Source organism: Silene latifolia, chromosome 2, assembly GCF_048544455.1.
Source record: "Silene latifolia isolate original U9 population chromosome 2, ASM4854445v1, whole genome shotgun sequence".
NCBI lineage: Eukaryota > Viridiplantae > Streptophyta > Magnoliopsida > Caryophyllales > Caryophyllaceae > Silene > Silene latifolia.
In genome coordinates, this window is record NC_133527.1 from 36751862 (window position 1) to 36774907 (window position 23046).

The 23046-nt window shown below is 36.5% G+C and overlaps 1 long non-coding RNA gene across 1 annotated transcript; it reads left to right on the forward strand.

Moving 5' to 3' along the window:
* Nucleotides 1-14038: 14038 nt before the first annotated feature.
* LOC141629272 (uncharacterized) lies at nucleotides 14039-16732 on the forward strand. Its single transcript, XR_012537257.1, has 3 exons — nucleotides 14039-14402; nucleotides 14500-14608; nucleotides 16359-16732. It is a non-coding gene; the product is annotated as an uncharacterized LOC141629272 (long non-coding RNA).
* The last annotated feature ends 6314 nt before the right edge of the window (nucleotides 16733-23046 follow it).

Consider the following 23046-nt stretch of genomic DNA (forward strand, 5'->3'; position numbering starts at 1 on the left):
GAGTATTTTTCTTACACTAAAAAAATGATGTTGAAGACGTGAATCATTAGAGAAAAGGCCTTGGCTTTTCTATGCATAAATCGGTTGGGGGAGGGCAGATAGCCAATGCATGAGGCCAACTTTCTTCCCAAGAACAACTAGGCATGCAAGGCTATATTAGGTTGTAATAATTATGTTTTCCACTTAAAATAAAAACACAATATAAACCTTATACTCCCTCCATATTTTCGGCACATTTAACATAAAATGGATGGTCCATTTTATTTTGTCATTTGTCAATTGTGACATATGTGACATGTTACTTGACATGTGAAATTTTAATGTATTTTTAACATATTAAAAATCAACATACTCATAAAATATGTCATATACAAAATCGACTAGTAATTCGTAATTACTTGTGCCAAAAATGGTTTATCAAATAATAAATTACAACGTCTTGTATTTATAATAAATTATTCATTCAATTTCAATTTCAATTGTTTCGTAAACAATAATTTTATCTAAGTAATAAAACAATTCGATTACTTAGACCGTATCCAATTTAATCGAATTACAATAAGACACGTTAACTTTACTCACAAAATCATCCGTCAGTTAATTAACTCGTATCGGCATACGATTAATTAAATAATCAATTAAGAGTATTTCCCTATAGGTATGACCTAAGGGGATCAACTGATCACCACCGTCGCACGACAGTAATGTCAAACTCTAGTCAGCCAATCATTACCGATATGTGTGGATCAGTTGACTGTAAAATATTACATCCCACATGTATTCTTAAAATGAGATTTAAACATGTGATCATCATGATCAACAGTTGTGATCGCATTATTGTCGGAGGACACTTATTCCAACATTTTTAACATAGATGATTTTATTTATATGTTGAATGTGTATAATATTACATGATATTTGGAGAGACGATGTTGGTGAGACCTATAAGCTCTTTTGTTAGAGCTCATGGACTACACAAAATTGGTGTACATGGTGGCCTATTTATAGGCTTTATATGTCGGTGGAAACATTCATGCACATAGCTTGAATATTTCTAAATAATTAACTCATGAATATTCTAAATTTGACTATGTTTTTATGTAAAATAATTTGCGTCCCCTTCTCTTTTGTTGTCTATTGATTCCCGCATTAGCGGTCGACGTGAAAATGGATTCCCGCTTGGCGGTCGACGATTGGATGTGTTTTGCAGGTTTTGTTTATATTAAAAACGATGCAAATAGGCATCGCGGTTGGGCAGCAGGCTGTATTTGAAACGATGCAAAAAACGCATCGTGGCTGGGCAGCAGGCTGTTGTTTCCATTCCTGTTTTTTAATAGATCTGACGGAAATTCCGTCATTAATTTAGAAACACTGACGGAATTTCCGTCACTGTTTTTCTTCATCATTTCCGTCAGTAAAGAAAAACTACTGACGGAAATTCCGTCACTGCCCTCTTTTTATTGTGAATTCAATAAATTACGTGGAATGCCACGTGTCAGATAACACTGACGGAAATTCCGTCAGTAAAGCAGAAAACCGACGGATTTTCCGTCACTTTTGACCTAGAAATAAAGACGGATTTTCCGTCAAAAATCCGTCAGTTTTTTGGAAGACTGACGGAAATTCCGTCAGTACAGGTATTTTACTGACGAAATAACCTGACCCTGATTTCTGACGGATGTTCCGTCAGGAAATTGAAATACTGACGGAAATTCCGTCAGTATGGCCTTAATTTTTCGTCAGTTTTCCGCGTTTTCGTTGTAGTGTAATATTTGTGGGTATAACAATATAATGATTGCATATTGGTCAAGGAGAGTTTCTCTTTAATAAGGGGGTTTGTTTTTGGGGTGTTTGTTTTAATGGTTGACGCATGTATTTATCCATAAGGTAAAAGATACGGATTATGTAATACTTTGTTAACCCTCATTATGTTTGGAGGCATCATATATCGTGATTTTTTTTTCTGTGGAACACGACATTAACAGTACACTTGATATGGATATGTGGTGTTATTATCGTTGAATTATCTCCGCTGCCATGGTTATTATTTCCTGATATGGCTATTTGGCAGACTATGGTATTCGGTTAATTGTGCATGATGTGGTGGTTCTGTTTTCATTGGAATTTCGGTTTGCTTTTGTTATAGTTTTTCTAAATCATGCTTTACGGTTTCGGTTTTGGTATGATATGCTATTAATGATTAAAATAAGGTAAGGGTTCTAATTAGAACAAGGTATTAACTTGTATGTCGACCAAATTCAATTATGATTATGATCAATGTTTTTAAGCATGATAATTTGAGATAAGGTTTATAATGATTCGGTATTAAGTTAATGACAAGTGAAAAGTTACACATGTTTGTGTAAGGCGAAAGAAAAAGAAAAAATTATGGTGATAATTTTATCTATTATTAGATATTCAAATTTTATAAGGGGATATTCAGGGCTTTGACAAGTGAAAATAAGGATATATACTTGTATGGTCTATCAATTTTACAGACTTCTATGACTAAGAAACTATTTTTATATAGTTTTTATATTATCACTAAAGGTTAAGTCACTTGTCAATTAAGGACTTGTGTTTCAGATTTAATAATTGGCCAATCGGATTTATAATAATGAGTCTAATATTTTAGGTTGTTTGATCGACACAATAAGTTGCCAAAGTAACCTCTATTGTGTAAGTTGAGTGATTTAGAATATTATGACTACAGTGTGTGGTTGAGTTTCATGCGGATAATGGTCGGCCCAAAGGAAGGCTATTATTTGGCCGAAATTCAGTCATGCTTGTGGTGGTAAGTATGTAACAATTGTAATGTTTCCATGTGAATATTAAGTCGGCCCAAAGAAAGGCTTAATGTTTGACAGGAATTTATTGTTAATACTTGATCACTACACCAAGATGACCACTTACAAGTTAATTTTACTTCCAAAGACTAAACTTAATGTTGTGTTAGGTTTCTTGTGATGATGGGGATGCCAATATTAAATCTGAAAATCATGTTAAGGGAGTGTCATTATTTTTATGACACTCATAAGGATTATGCCCATAAAGTTTTAGGGTGAATAAATTCAATTTTTGGTCTAGTGTGTGTAGTTCATGCGAATAATGGTCAGCCCAAAGGAAGACCATTATTTGGCCGAATTGCATATACGTAGGGTAATAAATATGTGACGACTACTTGGATTTTCATGTGAATATTAAGTTGGCCCAAAGGAAGGCTTAGTATTCGACGTGAGCTTATCGTCAATATTTGATTACAATTACTAAGAGTGATATATTTAACCAGTTAATATTTACGTTTAATAACTAAATATTAATTTTGCAAAGACACTTTAATTATTTGAATTTATTCAAAATATAAGGATTTTGTTTTGTTCATTCCAAATTGATATTTGTGGTTATTATATCTGTCATATTCAGTTACATTCTCAATTCGGATGAGAGCATTTACCAAATAATGGTAAGAGAATGTAAATATTTTTTTTGGCCGCGATAATCTAAACATTGCTTTAATAATGTATAATTGCTACTCATAAAGAAAGTATCGTGTGGACTCACGTGATTTGAGGATGGAGTAGGGCGTTAAAAATGCATTGTTTAGTGATTATCTAAGGCACTATTAAGGAAATATTTAAGGGCATTTTTCAGTTAATTAAAAAATCATCATTAAGAAGCTGCAAAAGTCAAACTCAAAGAAATAACAACAAACATAAGGTTAGACTTTTTAGTGTTAGTTTGTTAAGAGTTTTGACACATAAGGAAAATCTAGTAACAATTTTTTTTAACGCTTGACGTGTCAGTAAAGTTAAGCTTCTCATTTTGGTTGTGTAAGGTTATGTGTTGTTTATATCCAATCATGTTTGGTGGGTGTATCTGGTTTTTTCACCCACATAAGGATATTGACGCAAGTATAAGTAAGTTGTGACAAGCCAAGTGATGATGAAAGATTCAACTATTTGGGGCAAGTAATCATCTAAGTTTGAGACAATCAACTAATTTAGTTATCATTAATGAGTTGTTCTTTTATTTGAATTTGGAAAATACTTTGGTACCGCCTTTTAGGTGGAAACGGTTACTGCTTTTTCGTATGGGTAAATTTGGTTCTTTGTCCATTGAGAAATACTTATTTTTTTGTGTTTTCCAAATTCAAATAATGATGAATCTATCATTGTTGATAGCTTTATATAGTTTAGATTTTTGTCTCTTTCAAGTAAGTTTGCATTAAAGTTAAGTGGATATAAGGAATAAGTCAGAAGTGACAATTTCTTTTCGGTATGACACATTATAAGGAATATTAAGGTTTTGTGTCAAAATGAAATTGTTGGCCCCTTTACTTCGGTTTTCCATATTTAAGGGGATAAAGACAAATTAAAAGGAGATTAGATATCAAATGATTTCAGGTGTTTTATTATTAACATATATAGATAAGTTAACCATTTTATACTTAAGTATTAATGGTTTAAATTATTATGTTAATTTGTAGACGGAATTTAGGTATGGATATCTAAATCTCATTTGTGAGAAGTTTTAAGTTCTTGACGTTTTCAGTGATATTTGATTGAGTTATTTTACTCAGTAAAAGAATAGTTTTGTCATCTTTGCTCATAACTCATAAGTGTTAATACTTTGGCAAATGATTATTAAGGATAACAACGTCAAGGTTATTTTTAAGAATTTCTAGAGGAGTTCAATCTTATATATATTTGATATTATTACACCATATGAGGATTCTTAATATGGATGGTGTAGTATGTATGCAAACAAGATCCTAAGGCTTGGTAAGGAGTGTGATTTGTCATACTCTTTTCCATACTACTCTGGTAATAAATTCTTAAGATTGCAGCTATATTTGGATAAAGTTCAGCAATAGCATTGACTATTAAATGATAATGTAAATTATTTACATATCTAGTATGTCTAACTAATTAGGGTTGAGGTTTAAAAGCCATAAGGTTAATAGCTGGACTTAAGGAATGTCAATGACTATTTTGTTGGATAGTACTTAAGGTTTAAGGGTAATAAGGTAATGATCCCACAATCAAGTTATTTGAGACGTAAATTATGGGGTTCTTTGAAGATATTGAGTTTGAGTGGGAGAAAAGGTAATAAACATTGTCTTAAATCTCCTTGTATAGGATCATAAGATCAATTCGGTATTAGAACAAACTCAAATATCTCAAGAATGATTCATTATAATATGATCCACTTAATAAGGGTAAACGCAACTACTTTAATTACATTGTCTATATGTACCGATGGCAATGGGTCGGGTTGGATCGGGTTTTGCAAGATCCAAACCCGATCCACTTACTTATTGGATCACAGATCCATATCCATACCCGATCCATATCCAAAATTTTAAAATCCATACCCGATCCATTATACTTTTTTCAAACCCATACCCGCTCCAAATCCATACCCGATCCACTATATAATCCAAAACCCAATATGAAACTTGATTTGACTACATAAAAATTTAATCTTATATAAGAAAATTTAAATTTCAAGGTTAATAAAGCCTAAATTTTCAATAATATCCACTTGGATCGGGTTCGGGTATGAATGGATCGGGTTTGGATTTGGTTCGGGTTTTCCAATAGTGGATATGGATATGGTTTTTTAAATAGTGGATCGGGAATGGGTTTTTAAAGAGTGGGTTTGGATCGAATTTTTTCCTTCGGTTCGATTCAGGTTCAGTTCGGTTTAGGTCATAATTGCCATCCCTATCTATATGGATAAAAATGGATAATAATGCAATGAAGGACTAACAAGTTGCAGTAAGAGTTAGATAATGTAATGTTAGAATGTGATCCAGTCACCATCTAGCAAACCATTGAAGGTCCTAACTCACATAAGTGGACTAATGCATAAGGTAATAAAGAAATAAGTCATTTGATGAATGATGATATTTGGGCCTTGTTTCATTACTTAAAGTTTTCAGATATATTGGTTTCAAATATTTATTTGCTACCAAGAAGGGTTCGAAAGGTAATGTGACAGTCAGGATCGACTTGTCGGTATTAACTATAAGGATATTTTGGCATATTAAGTTATTCAGTTACATTGGATGAGTGTTAAAGATATGTTTCTCAATTGTGATATTGATGAAACTATTCAGTGCAGCAACTAAAACTTTGATTCAATAGATTCAAAGTCGATCTTCTGCAAATTACGGTAATTCATCCAATAAAGCTAAAAGTAAGGTTTTCCGTCTAAGCAATCTTTAATCTATCATGTTATCATCTTATTTGTGTTAGATGAACGTGGATGATGATTTTGATACTAAGGATTCAGTGGGAGTATGAAAATTGTTCTAGTTTTATACCTTTCAGTAAAGAAGACAAATTTAGTCTTATTAATGCCCTAAAGGAAATATTTATTCAGAAAATACAGTAAGTCTTAATGTCTCATGTATTTAAGAAATATGTTATATACTTAGTTTGTAAGTGTTTGGATATTGCGTATATTCTACAGTTAGACAGATATTAAGGTAATACAGATTAGGATCTTGGATCCACTAAGGGCAGCCAAATATATTGTTTGTTATTTATATTTGGAAGAAAACATTATTTATAGGAGGTCGATTCAGGTTGAGATCATTCGGTATTTCGACTCCTAGTTGGCTATGAACATTTGTCTTGAGGCTGCGAATTCGGTACGGTATTGAAAGACCACTTAAGTAATTTATGACAAATGTGCAGTTATTATAGTTTCTAATAACATTATAAGTGATGTACTATTTAAGGAACACTTGATCAGAGTGAAAAGGTGTCAATAATACATGATAATACAAACTCCATTTTGCGGATCCGCTTACTGAGGAATTATCACCCACGGTCTTTCTTGAGCTCATTGCTCAAATGGGTGTTTTGGTTTTAAGAAAGTTCAGTTTAAGTGGGAGTTTGTTATGTTAGACACATTAAAGTTTACGGTTATTAAGTTCTGCAGAAATAAGGTTTTAGGTTTACAGTTTCACTCTGTGTAATTTTTTGTTGATCTCGCTAAGGTGGACCAGTTGGAAATACGCATATAAGGATCACATTTGGATGCTATTTTCATGCTGCACTCCCATGCTCGATTCATGTCGTTGGATATATTGACATATGTGACCATTGAGGGTCCTGCTACAACAAACTGGAGCAAAGGCCGCTTTGATCCTATGTTGGTATGATTGATGGACCGAATTGCTTAAGACGGTTGGATGTTTGATAGCATTTTTGAGCTCATAAGGTTATATTGTAAATATAATTATCAGGTGTCACACTTATACAGATGTATTTGGCCCAAGTGGGAGATTGTAAGAAATATAGGCCTAATACAATAATATATGTGGACAAATTATTAATTCGGTAATAATTGTATTTATGCGCTATCAGTTAAGGTTAGCCCAAATATAAAGTGATCCACTACGGTGTATTAAATATGGGCTTATTTACGTCTTAAAAGGTATGGGTCGGTCTATTATCTATGTGTAGATACCCATTAGGTTTCTAATGCATGGTGGGCACATTAGACTAAGGAGACTATATATAGTCACCTGGGTTATGGTCCCTGGTAGCACATAATAACCTAATCTCCCCACACCCTATCAGTAGATGTAACGCCCCGTAAATTTCGGACCGTTAATATATTTCGAAAATAATTAATTAATCAAGTAAAATTTGACAATAATGTATTTAAAGTAAAAATAATTCAAAGAAATATAATTTTATTATATTTTGAAGAAAAGTATTTATTTTGATAGTTTTGAAATGTTTAAAAATAGTTTAAACCGTGTAAAATCTTTTATTTCGAAATAAGGGCGTATCGGGGGGAAAATGACAATTCGTTTGAACGTTGGGTAAACGAATTTGGAAGTGGGTCGTATGAATACTCAATTTTATTGTAATCTTGTGTTTAAAGACTTTGGTCTTGACGGAATTTGCATTTGACTTACGGATTTAATTATTATTGAAACGAGTCAAAACCGACTCGTAAAAATCCCGACTAAAAATCCCGCACCTCCTTTTCTCCTTTCCTCTTCCCTTCCCTGCGTGACCAGCCCCTTCCCCCTTCATTTTTTCTGATTTTCTCCATCATCTTCAACAATAACTCAAAAACACCATTTTTCATCATTTCTAGCTCAAAATCGTCACAATTTCTTCGTTACTAGTCCGTTTTTCGCATAATTTACCTTTCCGGAATCCCCTCGCCACGATCTACAACTTAGTATGTTCTAATTTCAATTTTCATTAAGTTATTTTAAGACCAATTTTCGGAAATTCGGTTTTATATGTTTATTATTGTGTTTTAATTGTTTATTTAGGTGAAGGATTGGAAGACGAGTTCGGGGACTCGTATATTGTAGAGGATAGCGGCTAGTGTCGTTAGGGTTTGGGTTTTCAAGGTGTTAATTGCTCTTTTTCTAGCTTAAGGTAACATATTTCGAGTTACTCGACGAAAGATCGTCACAATCTTTGTTGTTTTGGATGTTTTGTGATTTTTGGTTTAAGTAATAATTTTCACATGTTAAAATATGGTTGCAAGCATGCTTAATTTGTGCCTTTTGGTTAATTTAAGTTAGAATATTAGTAATGGAACGATTAATTAATGATTAGATGATGTTAAAACGAGTTAAAGTGAAGAAAAACGGAAAAAATGAGGAATAGGGTGACGGGCAGCAGGCCGGCAGGCCGTGGCAGGCCCACGGCTAGCCCATGGTTGGCCCGGGTCGGTCCGTTGCTTGTTTCGCGGGTTTCCATGCTTTGTCCGTCAATTTAGGTTCATCAAGGATATAATTAGAATGAGTACACATGGTTAAACTTGTGAAGGGAATCCTAATAGTAGCTAAAAGTTATGCTAATGGTAGAAAAATTATGTTATATTGACAATTATCACATGTTAGGATAGTTTACGAAATGAAATTGTAATTAATAGGCTCAAAATGAATTTTATAGTGATAATTGTAATGTTTTGTTGATTTGTCTTAGAAAAACCGAGCCTTAGTCCCTTTGATCGATGCGATGTCGATTAATTGAGTGATTGGTCACCGCAATTTGACCGTGCACTGTCGCAGGTGGGGTTGCGGGTAAAAATTCGGTTGAATGAATTAGATAATCGGCCTTTTTCTTGTTTTAGGCCATTTATTATATCTCCATTTCACATGTGTAGTTAGTTGAATTTAAATAGCTTCTTATTTTGTAGTAATGGCCCTAGATTTCCCTAAAGCCTTTAATATTGTTAAAATTGCTAGAACTGGAAGTTAGTATTGAATTCTTATTGAGGAACTGTTGGGATTGTATCTTTGTAAATAGACATTTATATAGCTTTCACATGATAGAATGTTAGAATTTATGTTGGTAAGTAGGACTTTTTGCCCTCTTAAGGTTAAGTGGGTGTCTTACTTGACTTATGTGGTGAGTCTTGGGTGGTGTGGGCTAAAATATTCAAGCTGGGACTAATTTGTGACTAGGTCCTAGGTGAGTATTTCGGCCATCATCATAGATAGGTCTTTATAGTCTTTGACGAGTATATGTTCACTGCTTGATAGCCTTTGTGTTCGTGACTAGTGGATGTTTATCCAAGTTGGGGCATGACCTCAGGTACTAATTTTGATAGTATGGGGTCGGCTTAAGTACTAGCCAACCCTTCGGTGGTGTCCTTAGGGTACTCACTTCACTTTGTTTTAAAAAAAATTGTGAGTCTTGGGTGCGGTGGTGTGTATCCGCATGTCTAGGTCTGTGCAGATTTTAGGCTAGGGTTGTGTTGTCTCTTGGCCATGTTTTCTTAATAGTAACCGCCGAGCCAAGATACCGGTTCGATTACCTTCCCTACCTCGTGGTATAGACTTGAGTTACAAAGTGACTATTGACGGTGCTAAGAACTTATGCCTGTCTTTGATATATTGCCCTTTCTTGTTTGATGATTCTATGAATCATAGAAGGTGAGATGCAAGCCGGCTATGGTTGATAGAGTTTGGATTACAATTTGTTATATGATTCACATGATAGTTAGTTGGGTCAGTTTAGGGGTCATTTGTTAGAATACATGATAAGTAAATGGTTTATCAAATTGTTTACATGTTACATTACATGTTACATTAATTTTGACGATTCGTGGTGGGAGGACTCGGAGTTACTCCCCACCTGAATTGTGGCTTTCGTGTTAGTATAAAATGCGATTGTGGGTTGTTGATGCTTTGTTGGGGGTCACAGACGGCTAGTGAGCAAGGAACCTTGGACCTAGTTTTGGCTATTTTATTAGTAAACCTTTTACACTTTTGGTTTGTATATAATTTGAAGGGACATATGTCTCCCTTTCTATTTTTGGTTTGTATCCTTATATTTCCGCGTCTTTAGTTATATATGTAAGTTAGTTTATCAGCTGTTGCAGGGTTATGACACTCTTCTTGAGTTGGAATTGGTTGTGAATGGTTTAGTTAGAATTTTTTTTGAAATTGCAGGTTTTGGACTAGTTGAACCATTTACAAACATATCCTACCGATTTTTTTCGTAGAATTTACGTATATAATTAAGGCTAGATTTAAGGGTGTCACAGTTGGTATCAGAGCCTATTGCTCCCGATGCACGTTTGTGCACCCCACTTAGAAATCACTTGACCTTAAAATAATAAACTTAAGAGAAGGGTAGGATGGGTAGAATTAGGATTTTATGTGGTAGTCTGTTTGTGATTGCTAATTGTTAGGTTTGTTGATTGTTAGTTATTAGTTTTGGTGCCACTAAAGGTTGGTTATGCCAAATGTAGAATGCTTCCACTTTCTTGATATTTCTTTTCGTATTCAGTGTATCTTACCTTAATCTTCCATTTTCGTTGGTCATTCGTCTTTCAAATTCCTCTTATCTCGCCTAGGTAACTACCTTTCAATTCTTTCTCCCGTTTCATCTTAGGTTCATCTTCTTCTTATAATAAAGTCCATGTGGACACTTTCCTTTTATACCGCAGGATAGTTCCCTTGTCCAAGAGAACCCAGTTTTGAGAGAATGTAACTTTGGAGGGCGTGAACGAGTTGAGAAATTGATTGGTTAAGGTTTGAGTGGTATAGGAGAATATAACTTGGGATCCTTTGGTTAATCTTGTTAGTTGTGCTTAATGTGAGAGTTTAGTGAGTTGAGAAAATACCTTGGGATTTATGTCTATAGAGAGCTTGTCTGTTATAGATGATTCAGTATGGGTACTAACTTAGAACATAGGATGGAATGAACCTAAGCTACTCCATTTGAGAGTCTCGATATTTCTTGTGGAGAATTAAAGGTATGATAGTTAGCCCTAATCCTTGTGGGCCTTGAAAGGAATACAATAGGACATTGATGTTGATTAATGGATTGGTATTGTACTTCGGAATTAGTTAGTTTGTTAAACCTTTTAAGTTGACCAAATCTAGTATAGAGTAGCCCTTGTTGACCTTATAAAACATATCTGAATTTGGGAATTTTGGTGGAATGTTGTTCGATATAGTTCGTGAGTTCAAGGATGTGATTCCAATTTATGGTATCGGAAACTAGAAGTATTAAGTGGTGAGATGATGGAGTAAACAAGCCAGGGTACTTGGAGATGACATAGTAAGTGAAGTTCAATGACGAGAATTGTAAAGGAGATACTTTGGGACATGGATGGTAACAAATGAATTTATGTGGTGAATTGATTTTGGCTCTTAGAATCAATTGAGTTGAGGAATACTTACCATTGTGGAATCCTTGTTAGTCCTACGATGTAGTAGACATTTAGGGCTTTGTTGAGCACCTTAGTGAAGTAACCTTATCATATCGATCATAAGCTTTGATGAGTGTTTAGTAAGCGGTAACCCTTTCATTGTGCCGCTTCTATTCTCCTTTCCTTCTCTTTAACGATCGTTGAACCTTGTCTTTATGCTAAATTTTACGTATCTTCTTCTTTCCCGAGATATCTCCTTAACTCGAATACCTCTTATTTTTGTCAACCGTTGTCTTTACGGTCTGACTCCTTAGTTTCCTAACTTGTCAGATGCATGCACCCTTCAGAAATGTTTTACTGTTACTCTATTCCGTTATCACTCCTTACCTCCTTAGTATAGTTGGTACCCTGTTGACCATGTTTACAGAGTTTGTAAGATGTGATTTGAGGATATAGGTTTGACTAAGTAGCCGAGTTTGGGTTGGGCTTCCATAATCATTTTGGATATGAGGGTTTGATAGTGTATATGTTATCATGTGGGAAATGTTAAATGTGGGATTATTTGTTGGTTTTAGAGGGTGATATTGATTACTACTTGAAGTATGTTATGAGAGTGAGAGTAAGCTACATTGTTGGGAAGTCTTAGAACTTGTTTTGGTAACTAGAAAGGGTAATGGTATGGATGACACCAATTATTAGGCTAAGGAACCTAATTTCAATTTATGGTTTTAGAAACTCTGAGGTGATAAAGTGTTGTTACAATTATGACCTTGTACCTTGAGAATTTGATGGTAAGTAAGTTTAGGATATCAAATTTGAAAGAATACTCCTTGGGGATGTTGATGACCAGAATGGTTTGGTGATGTGATTTGGCATTCTAGTTGACTCTTGAGAGTTCTTGAGTTTAGAGAGACTTAGTGTTGAGAAGAATTTGTTAATCCTATAGTTTTATAGACCTTGAGGTCGCATTGAGTGCTTGAGATGATGAGACAATGTTGGAGCTGGGTGTAGTTTACGCTTTTGAGAATCCTTAATAAGTAAAAGGATAGAGAAACTTGAGATCCTATTGATTTTTCATAATTTGAGGTTGGTATGTTACTACCTTGTTTTGAAATGAGAACCTTGTGGAATTTTTGAGGAACCTTCTCTTGGAGTTTAGAGCATGGTATTGGGACTCTTGATTGAAGGTTTACTTTTTGAGGAACCCATAGTTGACACTAGTGGGATACAAATACAGCTTTGTTGGAAGTCTTGACCTTAGGCTTGTGAAAGTCGTTTCGGGATGTTTGAGAATTTGGAGCGTTGAGATCACACTTATAGTGAAATATCTTGTTCCAGGGAATATGTTAGGAAGAAGTAACATAAGCGATTGAGGAGACTCTTGAGAGTGATGTTGTTATTGGAGATATGAGTGTCTGGCGTTTCCTTGGTGTCTAATCTCCCTTCTTCCTTGATCATGAGCGTTACCGCTCATATCTCTCTTCCTTACATCATCATACTCCTCTCGTAAGTTTGATGTTGGTAACCTATGAAACTCTATCTTTGACATCCTTGTAATTATGACTTCAATTCTTACCCCATAAAATTCATCATAGCTCTTTTTGATTAGTTAAGCTTGAATCCTTTTAGCATACCTGCTCCTATGAGGTCTAAGTTACTTTTCACTTCGGGGAATTTCTAAATATTTCAAGCTACCAGTTTCGATTTATTCTTGAAAGTTTATGTCACTTCTGCAAACCTAACCTATTTTTAAGGATTTGAAAATGAAATTTTAATTTATTTCCGTAAGGTATTCCTTTCTCTTACTTTTGTTCCGAGTTTCTAAGCCTTGTATAATCATATTTAGTAAAGATAATATTCTTACTATAGAATTTTAAACTAAAAGGTTGAAAAGGCTTTTATGATTTTCAATGGTTTTAACATTAGTGAATGTTAAATCTCGTTGTTGGAGACGTCCCAATAATGGATTTTCTCATTTATTGGTGTAGAAATATTTTTATATCTTGATATGAATATGGATGTTCTTGTCTGATCAACAAGAGTATCACCGTTTCATTGAAAAGATACCTATATTTTCTTATAACTATAATTTCTCCTTCTAAGTTTCGAGGGCGAAACTTTTTGAAAGGAGGGGTGATTTGTAACGCCCGTAAATTTGGACCGTTAATATATTTCGAAAATAATTAATTAATCAAGTAAAATTTGACAATAATGTATTTAAAGTAAAAATAATTCAAAGAAATATAATTTTATTATATTTTGAAGAAAAGTATTTATTTTGATAGTTTTGAAATGTTTAAAAATAGTTTAAACCGTGTAAAAATCTTTTATTTCGAAATAAGGGCGTATCGGGGGGAAAATGACAATTCGTTTGAACGTTGGGTAAACGAATTTGGAAGTGGGTCGTATGAATACTCAATTTTATTGTAATCTTGTGTTTAAAGACTTTGGTCTTGACGGAATTTGCATTTGACTTACGGATTTAATTATTATTGAAACGAGTCAAAACCGACTCGTAAAAATCCCGACTAAAAATCCCGCACCTCCTTTTCTCCTTTCCTCTTCCCTTCCCTGCGTGACCAGCCCCTTCCCCCTTCATTTTTTCTGATTTTCTCCATCATCTTCAACAATAACTCAAAAACACCATTTTTCATCATTTCTAGCTCAAAATCGTCACAATTTCTTCGTTACTAGTCCGTTTTTCGTATAATTTACCTTTCCGGAATCCCCTCGCCACGATCTACAACTTAGTATTTTCTAATTTCAATTTTCATTAAGTTATTTTAAGACCAATTTTCGGAAATTCGGTTTTATATGCTTATTATTGTGTTTTAATTGTTTATTTAGGTGAAGGATTGGAAGACGAGTTCGGGGACTCGTATATTGTAGAGGATAGCGGCTAGTGTCGTTAGGGTTTGGGTTTTCAAGGTGTTAATTGCTCTTTTTCTAGCTTAAGGTAACATATTTCGAGTTACTCGACGAAAGATCGTCACAATCTTTGTTGTTTTGGATGTTTTGTGATTTTTGGTTTAAGTAATAATTTTCACATGTTAAAATATGGTTGCAAGCATGCTTAATTTGTGCCTTTTGGTTAATTTAAGTTAGAATATTAGTAATGGAACGATTAATTAATGATTAGATGATGTTAAAACGAGTTAAAGTGAAGAAAAAACGGAAAAAAATGAGGAATAGGGTGACGGGCAAAGAGCGGCGGCAGGGCGTGGCGAGGCCCACGGCTAGCCCATGGTTGGCCCGGGTCGGTCCGTTGCTTGTTTCGCGGGTTTCCATGCTTTGTCCGTCAATTTAGGTTCATCAAGGATATAATTAGAATGAGTACACATGGTTAAACTTGTGAAGGGAATCCTAATAGTAGCTAAAAGTTATGCTAATGGTAGAAAAATTATGTTATATTGACAATTATCACATGTTAGGATAGTTTACGAAATGAAATTGTAATTAATAGGCTCAAAATGAATTTTATAGTGATAATTGTAATGTTTTGTTGATTGTGCCGAAAACTGAGCCTTAGTCCCTTTGACTGATGCGATGTCAGTTAATTGAGTGATTGGTCAGCCGCAATTTGACCGCACATCGCAGGTGGGGTTGCGGGTAAAAATTCGGTTGAATGAATTAGATAATCGGCCTTTTTCTTGTTTTAGGCCATTTATTATATCTCTATTTCACATGTGTAGTTGGTTGAATTTAAATAGCTTCTTATTTTGTAGTAATGGCCCTAGATTTCCCTAAAGCCTTTAATATTGTTAAAATTGCTAGAACTGGAAGTTAGTATTGAATTCTTATTGAGGAACTGTTGGGATTGTATGCTGTAAATAGACATTTATATAGCTTTCACATGATAGAATGTTAGAATTTATGTTGGTAAGTAGGACTTTTTGCCCTCTTAAGGTTAAGTGGGTGTCTTACTTGACTTATGTGGTGAGTCTTGGGTGGTGTGGGCTAAAATATTCAAGCCGGGACTAGCTGTGACTAGGTCCTAGGTGAGTATTTCGGCCATCATCATAGATAGGTCTTTATAGTCTTTGACGAGTATATGTTCACTGCTTGATAGCCTTTGTGTTCCTGACTAGTGGATGTTTATCCAAGTTGGGGCATGACCTCAGGTACTTATTTTGATAGTATGGGGTCAGCTTAAGTACTAGCCGACCCTTCGGTGGTGTCCTTAGGGTACTCACTTCACTTTGTTTTAAAAAAAATTGTGAGTCTTGGGTGCGGTGGTGTGTATCCGCATGTCTAGGTCTGCGCAGATTTTAGGCTAGGGTTGTGTTGTCTCTTGGCCATGTTTTCTTAATAGTAACCGCTGAGCCAAGATACCGGTTCGATTACCTTCCCTACCTCGTGGTATAGACTTGAGTTACAAAGTGACTATTGACGGTGCTAAGAACTTATGCCTGTCTTTGATATATTGCCCTTTCTTGTTTGATGATTCTATGAATCATAGAAGGTGAGATGCAAGCCGGCTATGGTTGATAGAGTTTGGATTACAATTTGTTATATGATTCACATGATAGTTAGTTGGGTCAGTTTAGGGGTCATTTGTTAGAATACATGATAAGTAAATGGTTTATCAAATTGTTTACATGTTACATTACATGTTACATTAATTTTGACGATTCGTGGCTGGGAGGACTCGGAGTTACTCCCCACTGAATTGTGGCTTTCGTGTTTGTATAAAATGCGATTGACAGGTTGTTGATGCTTTGTTGGGGGTCACAGACGGCTAGTGAGCAAGGAACCTTGGACCTAGTTTTGGCTATTTTATTAGTAAACCTTTTACACTTTTGGTTTGTATATAATTTGTAGGGACATATGTCTCCCTTTCTATTTTTGGTTTGTATCCTTATATTTCCGCGTCTTTAGTTATATATGTAAGTTAGTTTATCAGCTGTTGCAGGGTTATGACACTCTTCTTGAGTTGGAATTGGTTGTGAATGGTTTAGTTAGAAAATTTTTTGAAATTGCAGGTTTTGGACTAGTTGAACCATTTACAAACATATCCTACCAGTTTTTCTGTAGAATTTACGTATATAATTAAGGCTAGATTTAAGGGTGTCACAGTAGAGATCGAGATCATATTGGTATGTGTGTCTACTATGTTAAGAGTAATTAGAGTCCTCAATATTCTCTAATTATCCATGCCTATAATTGTGTAAATCTTGTTATTAGTTGCCTAAAACTTAGGATTACATATCTCTTATTTTAGGTAAATATATCTCATGTATTGTATATATAGCCTATCAATATGTAATTGTAAATCATCAATAATACTATACAAATTCACTTTTCCTATATGGTATCAGGAGAAAGGTTCCTTCCTTCCCCGATTGCCTAAAAACATTCAACAATGTCGTCCGCAACTATCCCAAACTCGGACGAACCCTCGAAGCCACTCGTGCTTCTCAACGTGCATTCTGTTGCCAAATTTGACGGATCCAACTATCGCCAATGGCGACTCCAACTTGAATCCCTCTTTCATGGCTATGGTCTTCTAGCCTATATTAACGGAACTGCACCCCCCTCGCAAACTATTACAAACGCTGATAAAACTGTATCCCCCAATCCGGCCTATAATACATGGTTTCGGCAAGACAAATTGTTAGTCGGTGCCTTAGCTAGCACCCTAACCTCAGCCTTAAGCCCTCTCCTTAATCGCACCACCACAACGCGTGAGGCATGGGTGGCTCTCGAGTCGTCCTATGCCCTCCCGTCTCGTGGTCACATCAAACAACTACGCCACAAACTTAAACACATTACCAAAGGTTCATCCTCCATTTCTGAGTACATGACAAAAATCAAAACCACTGTTGACGAGTTAGCTCTTCTCGGCACCATCATCTCTGACGAAGACGTCACTGATCATGTCATTGATGGCCTCGATGATTCCTATCAATCCGTCATCGATGCGGTTAATGCTCGTGATCAACCCATCTCCTTCCCTGCTCTTCTCGAAAAATTGCTCAACAGGGAGTTAACCATTGCCCAAACCACTCCCACCCCTGCCGTCTCCTTCCCAGCCGTGGCCCACCCTACTTTCGCCCGTCACAATTCCACCCCCTCCCGTCCCAACCAGGCCTCAAACTCCAACTCTACCCAAACCCCTAACACACCCTTTAAGGGGAAATGTCAATGGTGCTCGCACCAAGGACATACCCTCTATTATTGTCAAATCTTCAAATCGTTGTACCCGAATATCCAAGTTCCTCGCTACACTCGCAATCCTACCACCACTTCCGCCCCTCAAGCCAACCCCACTGCTCTCAACCAACCGATTCCCTCCCCTTGGCTTCTCGACAGCGGTGCGTGTCACCATGTCACCACTGATCTCGAGAACCTCGCCCTCCACTTCCCTTATGACGGTACTGATGAAATTGTTATTGGTGACGGGTCTGGGCTTCCAATTCAAAATACCGGTTCTGCTCTTTTATCCTCTAAGTTTAAATTACAAAATGTTTTCCATGTACCTTTAATGCACAAAAATATCATTTCAGTCTCTAAATTTTGCACCGATAATAATGTTTCAATTGTTTTTAACTCGGACTCTTTTGTTGTCAAGGAACATGATACTGGTGCAATCCTCTTCACCGGAGCAGCAAAGGACGGAGTTTACTATTGGCTGTCGTCGTCCCCGCAAGTCCACGCCACCTCCACGAATAAACCCGATCTTCACCATCGATTGGGACATCCTCATCTTTCAGTTTTTAAGTCTATTTGTTCTCACATGAATGTTACATCTGCTAGTTTGGATACTTCTTGCAATGCCTGCCAAATTTATAAAAGTCATAAACTCTCTTTTAATGTGTCATCGTTACAATCTAATTATCCGCTTGAAGTAATTTTTAGTGACGTATGGTCATCGCCAATTCATTCCATCACTAACTTCAAATATTATGTTATCTTTGTCGATCATCATACAAAATTCACATGGTTATTTCCACTTACAAAGAAGTCCGATACACATTCGACTTTCTTGGCTTTTAAAAATTTGGTAGAAAAACAATTCTCTCAAATAATAAAAACATTCTATTCCGATAACGGTGGTGAATTTGAGAAATTAAAACCCGACTTTGCTAAGTTTGGCATTCAACACTTAACTTCACCGCCTCATACACCCGAACATAATGGACTTGCGGAACGACGACATCGGCACATTGTGGACACCGGTCTTGCTCTCCTTTCCCATTCCTCTATGCCTCTTGTATACTGGCCATATGCCTTCCAAACTGCTGTTTATTTAATCAACCGTATGCCCACCTCTACTCTCAACAATGATTCACCCTACTTCCGTCTTTTTCGAACCATCCCCAAATACCACAACTTTCGGAATTTTGGGAGCCTATGCTACCCATGGCTCCGCCCCTACACCGCTCATAAACTCGATGCCCGTTCAAAACCATGCGTCTTCATTGGTTACTCTCCCTCTCAACATGCCTACTTATGCCTCGACCCAACCACCAATCGCATTTACAGTTCCCGTCATGTAAAGTTTGTGGATCAAACCTACCCATTCGCCACCTCCTCCCCATCCCAATCCCTTCCCTCCTCTGATGAATGGTGTGATTTTTCACTTCCTGTCCCTGAGCCTTCCCCTTCTCCCACCCCGAACTCACCTTCCCTTCCCTCTACCACTACGCCCTCCTCCCCTGCCCCACCAGAAGACTCTCCCACTGCCCCACCAGACAACTCCTCCCCTGCCCCACCAGAAAACTCCCCCCTGCCTCTCCTAACCCTCCTCCCGCCACCACTGTTGCTAACCCTCCCCCACATCATGCCACACGTGCCTCCCATGGTATTTACAAACCAATCGACAAACTCAATCTCTCGGCTCAACTCACCTCCACCGAACCCAAAACAATTAAACAAGCTCTTGTTGATCCCGTATGGCGTGCCGCCATGGAGGAACAATTTTCTGCCCTTCAACGAAATCAAACGTGGGAACTCGTCCCACCGGACTCCTCTCAAAATCTTGTTGGTTGTAAATGGGTCTTTCGGGTCAAATACAATCCCGATGGTTCCATTCACAAGCACAAAGCCCGTCTCGTTGCCAAGGGTTTCTTACAACGGCCCGGCATCGATTACACCGAAACTTTTAGTCCAGTAATTAAACCAGCTACGGTCCGTCTAATACTTAGTCTTGCCGTTACTAACAATTGGCCCCTTCGTCAACTCGACATCAATGATGCGTTTCTTCAAGGAACGCTCACTGATACAGTTTTTATGGCCCAACCACCTGGTTTCGCCGACCCATCCAAGCCCCATCATGTGTGCCGTCTTCGCAAAGCTTTATATGGACTTAAGCAGGTTCCGCGGGCTTGGTACACGGAGCTTCGCTCCTTTCTTATATCTGCTGGATTCAAGAACTCTGTTACTGACACTTCTCTGTTTATCTCTCATGGCTCCTCTACATTATTTGTCTTGGTGTACGTGGATAACATCATTGTTACAGGTTCTTGTGCCGCGACGGTTTCGAAGTTCATTGCCTCTTTATCAGCTCGTTTTTCTCTCAAAGACCTTGGCCAACTGTCATACTTTCTTGGTGTTGAGGTTCAACCATGCTCTCAAGGGATATTCTTAAATCAACAAAAGTATACATCTGATTTGCTTGCTAGAGCTCACTTGTCTGATGCGAAATCCGCCTTTACACCCATGGATTCGGTTCTTAAATTAAATCTTCGTGACGGTCCCCCTCTCGAAAATCCCACTGAGTATCGTGCCCTTGTCGAAGGTTTGCAATATTTATCTCTTACCCGACCCGATGTTGCCTTCGCCGTCAATCGATTATCTCAATTTATGCATGCTCCAACCACTTGCCACTGGGCTGCTCTTAAACGGCTTCTCCGGTATCTCGCTGGTACTCTGTCACACGGTATTATTATTCATCGTGCCTCCCCTATGGTGCTTCACGCCTATTCTGACTCGGCCTGGGGTGACAATGAAGACGACCTTACTTCGACTGGTGCATACATTGTATATCTTGGTCGAAATATTATTTCCTGGAGTTCTAAAAAGCAACGCACTATAGCTCGATCTTCTACTGAAGCAGAGTATCGCTGTGTTGCAAATGCAAGTGCGGAATTAACTTGGCTGGCTAGTTTAATTTCAGAAATTAATGTCACTCTTCCATCGACTCCTGTGGTTTACTGTGACAACATTGGTGCTACAAATTTAAGTGCTAATCCCGTTTTTCATTCTCGAATGAAACATGTGGCCCTTGATTTTCATTTTATTCGTGAGAAGGTCCAAGCTGGTTTACTTCGAGTTGTGCCCATTGCTAATGATGATCAGCTTGCTGACGCCCTGACCAAACCACTACCTCGGCCGCGCTTCACTATGTTAATGTCCAAGATTGGACTTTCCCAAAGGCCGTCCATCTTGCGGGGGGATGTTAAGAGTAATTAGAGTCCTCAATCTTCTCTAATTATCCATGCCTATAATTGTGTAAATCTTGTTATTAGTTGCCTAAAACTTAGGATTACATATCTCTTATTTTAGGTAAATATATCTCATGTATTGTATATATAGCCTATCAATATGTAATTGTAAATCATCAATAATACTATACAAATTCACTTTTCCTATAAGAAGACCTAACCCTGAAGATCGTCCCTTCGACGGTTCATTCCAACCTCTCGTCATGTAATCAGGTACGCTTCCGCTCTACAGTTTATCGAGTAATTTAGTATGAAGTTTATGGCTATTAATCGGATGCTTAAATCTAACACTTACTTCTATGATTTTGGTTTGTGCCCAAAAACAGGGGGACACCGTCTTATCTCAATAGGAAATTCGGATTAACCCAGGCACACATAAGGGTCGAATTGTTCTATTAGAAAAGCGAAGACGATTCGGTATGATTAATTATTGTCAATTCCTTATTCGTGCATATCAATTTTCTAACAATCTAATAGAACAATTCAAAATCTGTCACGATGACAAATGGAAAGGAAATGACAATGAAAGTGAAAAAATTGGGTAGGTTTGAGGGTGTTAATTTTGGCAGAAGAAGATGCAAATTTTATAATGTTTGGACGACGATGACGAATCGGTACACGAGTTTATAAAATTGCACTAAAATTCTTACTTCCTTTTGTGGAATTATGGGATAATCTGCATTTTCTTTTATATGTGTGCATTTCTGCCACGGGAAAATACTGGCGAGCAATTGATGTCGGAAGCACCTTATTTGTGATAACAATAGATACGTTAAATGCTGTTGATGGCAAATGATACAAATTGTGCAACTTTTCCAGATATGTAAAATTACTTTGTGTTGTTGGTTGAGCGAATTCATATGGTGCTTTTGTTTATACTGTGGATTTTCTAAAAAATTGGGATTGATGGCATTCATTGTATTTTTTCCCTAATCAAGTCTTTGGTGTTATTATTGTGTCATAATGATTACTTTATGAATGCCAATTTATAATATTCATAAGATCAATGCTCTGGTACATGAATGGCGTCATTATTTTATGATTTTGTTTGTTTGCTTTATTTAATGAATTTCAAGTTTGAAATGGAGCAATGGACTATTGTGTCTATTGGTGATGAGAATTTTCCATTGTTGATGCAAACGGACGACAGATGGGTTTGACATAAGTTTTGTGGTCAACTTTTCTTTTTGATGTCGACATGATCTGTATTGCGATTTTATGCCAAAAAGGCTTTTGTCACCATGATTAGTGTAATAATGCCATAGTATGCAGATTTATAAGTGTCAGAATGATATTATTAAGTATGACCTTTAATTTAGTTTACTAGTAAAGTAGTAATGCATCAGGAAGTCAAAGTTTTGATTAATCTTCTTTGTGGTAATAATTGATCGATTATTATTTAAATACTCACTTTGATGATGCATTATGTTGCTAAGTATGATCAATGTCATGAGTTAATGGCTCCTGCCATGTTTGTTTAAAATGAAAATTGTGACACCCTCACTTATCGCGGAAAAGTAAACACGTAATTCTAGAATAAAACTGCATGGATATGTTTGTAATAGGTTCATTTGGGTAAAAACCTGTAATTTTTAAAAACCTGAACCTGTTATAAAGATATCCAAATTGGAAGGTGTCAACATACAAGGTCTAACTAGAAGTTTCATAACATAACCATCGCTAAAGTCGCGAATAGCAAATTATACAACCAAATGTAAAGAGGGAGACATATGTCCCTAAAATGTATGTGACATAAAAAGTGTTTAAGGTCACAATAAAATAAAGTCAATCTAGGTCCCAAGGTTACTTTGCTCGCTAGCTCGTCCATGTACCCCATATATGCATCACCTACCTGTCATTCGCATTTTATAAAAATACGAAAGCCACAGTCAGTGGGGAGTAACTCCGAGTTCTCCCAGCCACGAAATGTCATAATTAATATAACATG